At 46.0% G+C, this 5865-nt stretch overlaps 1 long non-coding RNA gene across 6 annotated transcripts; it reads right to left on the reverse strand.

The window, feature by feature from the left end:
- Positions 1–751: 751 nt before the first annotated feature.
- On the reverse strand, positions 752–5561 carry LOC308672728. 6 transcript variants are annotated; one of them, XR_014027489.1, is made up of 4 exons: positions 5397–5558; positions 4945–5201; positions 3789–3927; positions 752–3213 (listed from the first exon to the last, which is right to left on the reverse strand). It is a non-coding gene; the product is annotated as an uncharacterized lncRNA (long non-coding RNA). The 6 variants fall into 6 exon arrangements; XR_014027486.1 differs by having other exon boundaries at positions 4804–5561; XR_014027487.1 differs by having other exon boundaries at positions 4800–5561.
- Positions 5562–5865: the final 304 nt, after the last annotated feature.

Here is a 5865-nt window from a genome sequence, read left to right on the forward strand (position 1 = left end):
GGCCATGATGGAAACGGAAGTTAGAGGGATGATAAAGAAGGACGGACCAGCAGGCCCTGGGGGACTGCAAATTTGACGGACAGGAAGTCTTTATGATGGGAACGGAAGTTGGAGGGATAATTAAAAAGAACGGACCAAAAGGCCCTGGGGGACTGCAAATTTGACGGACAGGAAGTCCCCATGATGGGAACGGAAGTTGAAGGGATAATTAAGAAGAACGTACCAATAGGCCCTGGGGGACTGCAAATTTCAACGGACAGGAAGTCCGCCATGATGGGAACGGAAGTTGGAGGGATAATTAAGAAGAACGTACCAATAGGGCCTGGGGGACTGCAAATTTGACCGGACAGGAAGTCCGCCATCTTGGTAACGGAAGTTAGGGGAATGATTAAGAAGAACGGAACGGAAGTCAGCCATGATGGAAAGGTAATTTTTCACAGGCCCAGGGGGACGGACAGGAAGTGCGCCATGCTCTGTGAAAGGGGACGCTCTGCCCTTTGTTGCTTCGCTTATCGGAGTCCCGATGCTAGGCAAAAGGCCTACGACGTCCTCAATGATAATTCTATGGGACGGAAAACCGTGCCCTCCTGTGGTAAAACCGGGTATTGCGGCCTCCGAAGGAAATAATCCTTTTTAAACGGCGTTTTGAGGTTATTACCTTTCTTTATTATTACCGCCTTATTAACATAAATAGGGGGACGGGTGACCCTTTTGCTGAGACACAGGCGCAGAATAAGAGGACCAAATATTGATAAGGTTTGATTAATAGAGAATAATAATCTTAAAACGCCACTTGAAAGGTTGATTTATTTTGGTGGCTGCTACGCCGGCGTATACCACAGGAGGGCACTGTTTTCCGTCCCTTAGCGATAGCGGCGTTGAGGCCTTCGAAAAGGTTTACCGTGGTCTCGGTGATAATGTTATGGGACGGAAAACTGCCATCCTGTCGTCAAAGCGGGAGTTGCGGCCGCGAAAATAAAAAAATATTTTTAGTAGCGTTTTAAATGGACGGTCTACTAACTTGTTGATCGGACGTGAATTCCGCCGTGCCCGCAAGGTCGCCGCGAAAGGAACTTGGGCGATGACTAAGAAGAAATGACCGCAAGTCGGCCGTGATGGAAAGGTTCAAAGAAGTGGAGGACGGCCGATATCGACGAACAGGAAGTGCGTCGGGCACAGAAGGTCTCTCGGAGATTATTCGTGAAGAACGAGCCGGCTGACGCGTAGAATGGTGACGCTTTGGCTGACGCTCTGCGCTTTTTGGGGCTTCTCGGTGTCCCGATCTTAGGCGAAAGACCTCTATGTTAATGGTGTGGGACGGAAAACGGTGCCCTCCTGTGGTCAAACGGGGTATTGCTGCCGCCGAAACAAAAAATCCTTTTTAATGGCGTTTTAACTTCTCCTTTTTATTAATGCTTTATTATTACATATGAATATTAACGCCTCGTTATTAATATTAATGTTAAAACGGAACCCGTTTGCTGCAACGCAGGCGAGGAAGAACAAATCCTTCTTCAGAAGCCTTAAAGCGAATTAAGCCTTACGTTGGCCTGTTAATATTAATAATTTTAATAATATATAATGATTTAAAAATGCCGTTAAAAAGGTTTTTTTTATATTTTTAATGTATTTATTTTTTGACGGAAGGATTCGGAGTTATCTTGCTATGCAAAAAACGTTTTGTTGCGTCCTTGTTAATTTCCCAGGAAATTACTGGTTAACGATATGGGAAATAGCGGGTACTAGCAGAATTGCTAAATTTTGAGAAGCGTGGACCTGATCGATAATTGGGATGGAAACGCTGGGGAGCTTACGTAAAACGGGAAGTTGAAGTAAGGTTTCTTTTTAAAAGGAAGGCTTCCTAACGCGTCTTCGTTTAGAATGGTAGATTTGTGACCGTTTGACTATTTTAAATTATTCCGGTTGTGTGTGCTTTCTTACGCGTGTGGGAATGCAAATTCAGACTGACCCTTCCGCACGCAAGCAATTGTCTTTTTCTGAAAATTCCCTGCTTATCTTTAGAATATGAATAAATTAATTTTAATGCTTGGCCGTTGCAGAATGCAGACAAATGCGTCTTCGCCCGATATTGGTTTGTTGTTGCCTTTTCTACAGATCCTCGCCTTTAGGCTTTAATTATATCGATAAAATAAAAATTAAAGTACTCCTGGTTTGATTTTTCAATCTAATTATTTAATGTTATTTGGACTCCTATATATTATACAAAATAGGATTTGGAATGAGACGTCATATTTTACCTTCTTAAGATATATCTATGTGCTATGTAGGCTTACTTTCCACAAATGTACTTTTCTCATTAAAAATGATTTTTTTCTTCCCTAGCGATATGTTCCGTGTTTAATATTTTCAAATGGTTTCTTTGTATGTTTCAGTCGTCCGAGTCGTGGTTATCCCAAAGATCCTTTTTCCAGACGCGAACGGAATCCCGTTCATTTCTGAAGATGTTTCGCCTCTCGTCTGAAAACCCGCTTCGCCTCTGATTAGATAGTGGGGAATGGAAGGATTTATATTCCCTGCGGACGGCTGGTCCTTTTAGAGTCTCTTCAGATCTTTCCACCGACTCGGTTTCCACAAAGACCGAACCCCATCCTCTCACGCTGGCTCCACAGACTTATTTCTCCATCTACAGCTGCAGCACGTGACTATACATATAACAATATTTTTTTCTCGGTAAATACTAAAACTTTACTTCTCATCAGCTTTCACATAGATTTACAGAGAAGGCAGGAGATGAAAGCAGCAAAAAATGGGTTGAGGAAAGCAGAGCAGATCAAAGCGGAACAAAAGAACCCACCTGCTTGGAGACAAAAAGGCACAGCTGCAGCAAGTCTGCATCCCGGGAGGCAGAAGGGCTTGGCCTCCAGGGCGCAGGCGAGGAGGCCTGCCCGGCAGTAGCGAGGGCGGCAGCTTGCCTGAACGAACAGGTTTCACGCGTTGACCCGAGTGGGAATTTGTGGTTTCCTGAATCGGCCGCGCCGGCCTGGTGTACGCCTCGTGTTAAGCCGAGACTGAATGCTGGGGCTACCGTGATCTAGGAAGCCCCTGAAGTCTTCCGTGGATGGTCTGTCGAAGGCTGGTTGAACGAAACTTCCCAAAGCCGACCACGTTGGCGAGGACATGACCGATCGGGCAATAGATGTTTTCCTTCGTCTCTAGGCCGTGTGGGTGAAGCAACTCCTCTTCTACTCCTGTCTGTTAAGAGAAGTGAATTATGAGATCCTCTTGTTTAAATTTTTTGCTTGTGGATTGGAAAGGCAAACTGAGACACCAGAGCCTCAAACTGAAACTGCGGGTGAAAAAAGTCCACTTGGGGAGAATATAGAGTTGCTTAAAAGCTTACAATTTATGTATTGTTTTGTTTTCTTTTTCTTTTTCCTCTTGCTTCCTTCTCGTAGAGGATGGGCTTCCCTGTGGCTCACAAGGCTCTCTGTGACTACAGAGCAGCCCTCTGGCTAACTGCTCCCGGACTGCTTTTCAGTCAATAAGGGTCTCTGTGGATATTCTGCTACTAACTAGCGTAGACAAAATCTGGCAGAGCGTAACAACATTGTGGCGGTATTTTAAAAGGCAAATGTTTGATTTTAAAGAAAGTATCGGCAGGGGCCTGGAAAGTTTGTTACTCCCTCTGTGAAAAACTCAGATGCCACATTATATCTCAAGAACAAAATAGATCGTTACAGCGTTGGCAGAGCCAGAAGCGATGGAGAGTGCTGCTGAGAAGATCAGAGCGGACCGTAGGCACGTAACACAAAACACCGGCTCCTTACCTCTAAACTCCAACCTCTCGCTGTCCCCCGTGGCCGAAAGCATAGGGTGGTCACCTTGGCGTTTAACTTTCCAAGGGGCAGGCTGATCAAAGGTCTTCGCAGAAGAGCTCCGTGCCTGCATCAACTGAGCGGCCTAGTTCTAGAAAGTGGGAGCAACAAGTGTTACACAGACTGCTTTTTGCCCAAAAAAGGGCTAAAGACAAATGCAAAATAGCTACTGAAGTTGCCCCTACGCTCGGAAAAACAGTGCTGACTCAATAGGACCCAAAATACTATCGGAAACACCCTGGGTTTTCTTATGCCACCTGCTTGCTGCAAAGCTACCTGCTTGCCTGTCTCGTGTCCTCCTTTCTGTTTTGGATTCTGCTGCTAAGAGGGCCCTGGAGGTCATTTCTGACTCCCACCCACCCCCGGCCAGAAAGTAAAGCATCGGCCCCTAGGAAAGGCCTTCTCTGCATACCTACCGGACTCTGTGACAGGACCCTGGAGAGCGGCTCTTAACTGAGTTTCCACATGAAACTTAACCTGATGATTAATTTGAACTAATTTCAGTGGCATAATTTTGCTCCGATTTCCACTTTATGATGTGAAATGTGATGATGTGCTTCAACCCAAAAACCTAGAACTAAGGAGAAACTTCCTGACAGTTAGAACAATTAACCGGTGGAACAACCTGCCTCCAGAAGTGGTGAATGCTCAAAAACTGGATGTTTTTAAGAAGAGACTGGGCAGCCATTTATCTAAAATGGTATAGGGTTTCCTGAGCATGGGGGTGGACTAGATGACCACCAGGGTCCCTTCAAACTCTGTGGTTCTGTAAGTTCTGCCTAAGCAGGGGATTGGACTAGATGACCTCCAAGGTCCCTTCCTATTATTATTATTATTATTATTATTATTATTATTATTATTATTATTATTATTATTATTAATTATTATTACTATTATTATTATTATTATTTATTATTATTATTAAAAAGAAACTATTATTATTATTATTAAAAAGAAACGTACGTACGTACAATCTCCTTAAAGAAATAGCAGGGCAGGTCAAGCAAAACTATTCTTGAATGAAAACATCTTCGTTTGGTGGACGGGGGTCAGCGGGGTACACTTTTAAGAGGAACCTATTAAGACCTTATACAGAGAAGTGCCATACCGCTCGTTCTTCTACATCCGGGAGTGGGGCACTGGGAAAACACCATCAAACGGCTGCCTTGCTTGACAGCCTTCGAGGAGACCCCCGAGACGGGACGGAACGCCATTCCGGACCCGGACGCCAAAATACCTTGAGTGCCGGCCCCGGCTCTAAAAAGGAGCTCCGCGATCTTTGCAGCACAACAGAAGGCGCGGCTGAGCTAACAAGAAGTCCGCCATGGCGAGAAAGTCGCAGCGAAAGGAAGTTGGCCGGGAAGACTAAAAGGAACGGACAGGAAGTCGGCCATTTCGAGGTCTTTGTAAAAGGGGACGCTCTGCGCTTTGTGGCTTCGCTTCTCGGTGTCCCCATCCTAGGCAAAAGGCCTACGACGGCCTCAATATTAATTCTATGGGTCGCGAAACCGTGCCCTCCTGTGGTCAAACCCGGTATTGCGGCCGCCGAAAGAAATAAACCTTTTAAATGGCATTTTAAATCTACGGTCTAACGTTGATCGGATGTGAAGTCCGCCGGGCCCAGAAAGTCGCCGCGAAAGGAAGTTGGAGGATGACTAAGAAGAATGGACCGGAAAACGGCCATCGTGGAAAGGACAGGAAGCCCACCGTGCCGATGTCTCTCTCTGAAAGGAAGTTAGGGGAATGATCAAAAAGGACCGGAAGTCAGCCGTCATGGAAGGGACCTATTTCAAAAGTCCTGGAGGACGGCCGATATCGACGGACAGGAAGTCAGCCGGGCCGAGAAGTTCTCTCGAAGATTACACGGGAGGAACGAGACGGCGCACATGCGCAGAAGGCCGACGGGAGCGGCTCATCCTTTTCGAGGAAGTATAGAGCGGCAACGCTTTGGCTGGCGCTCTGCGCTTTGCTACTTCGCTTCTCGGTGTTTCCAACCTAGGCAAAAGGCCTACGGGAGCGCAAAAGCGTG

The sequence above is a fragment of the Vipera berus genome, assembly GCF_964194415.1.
Source record: "Vipera berus genome assembly, chromosome: 10".
In the NCBI taxonomy this organism is placed as follows: Eukaryota; Metazoa; Chordata; class Lepidosauria; order Squamata; family Viperidae; genus Vipera; species Vipera berus.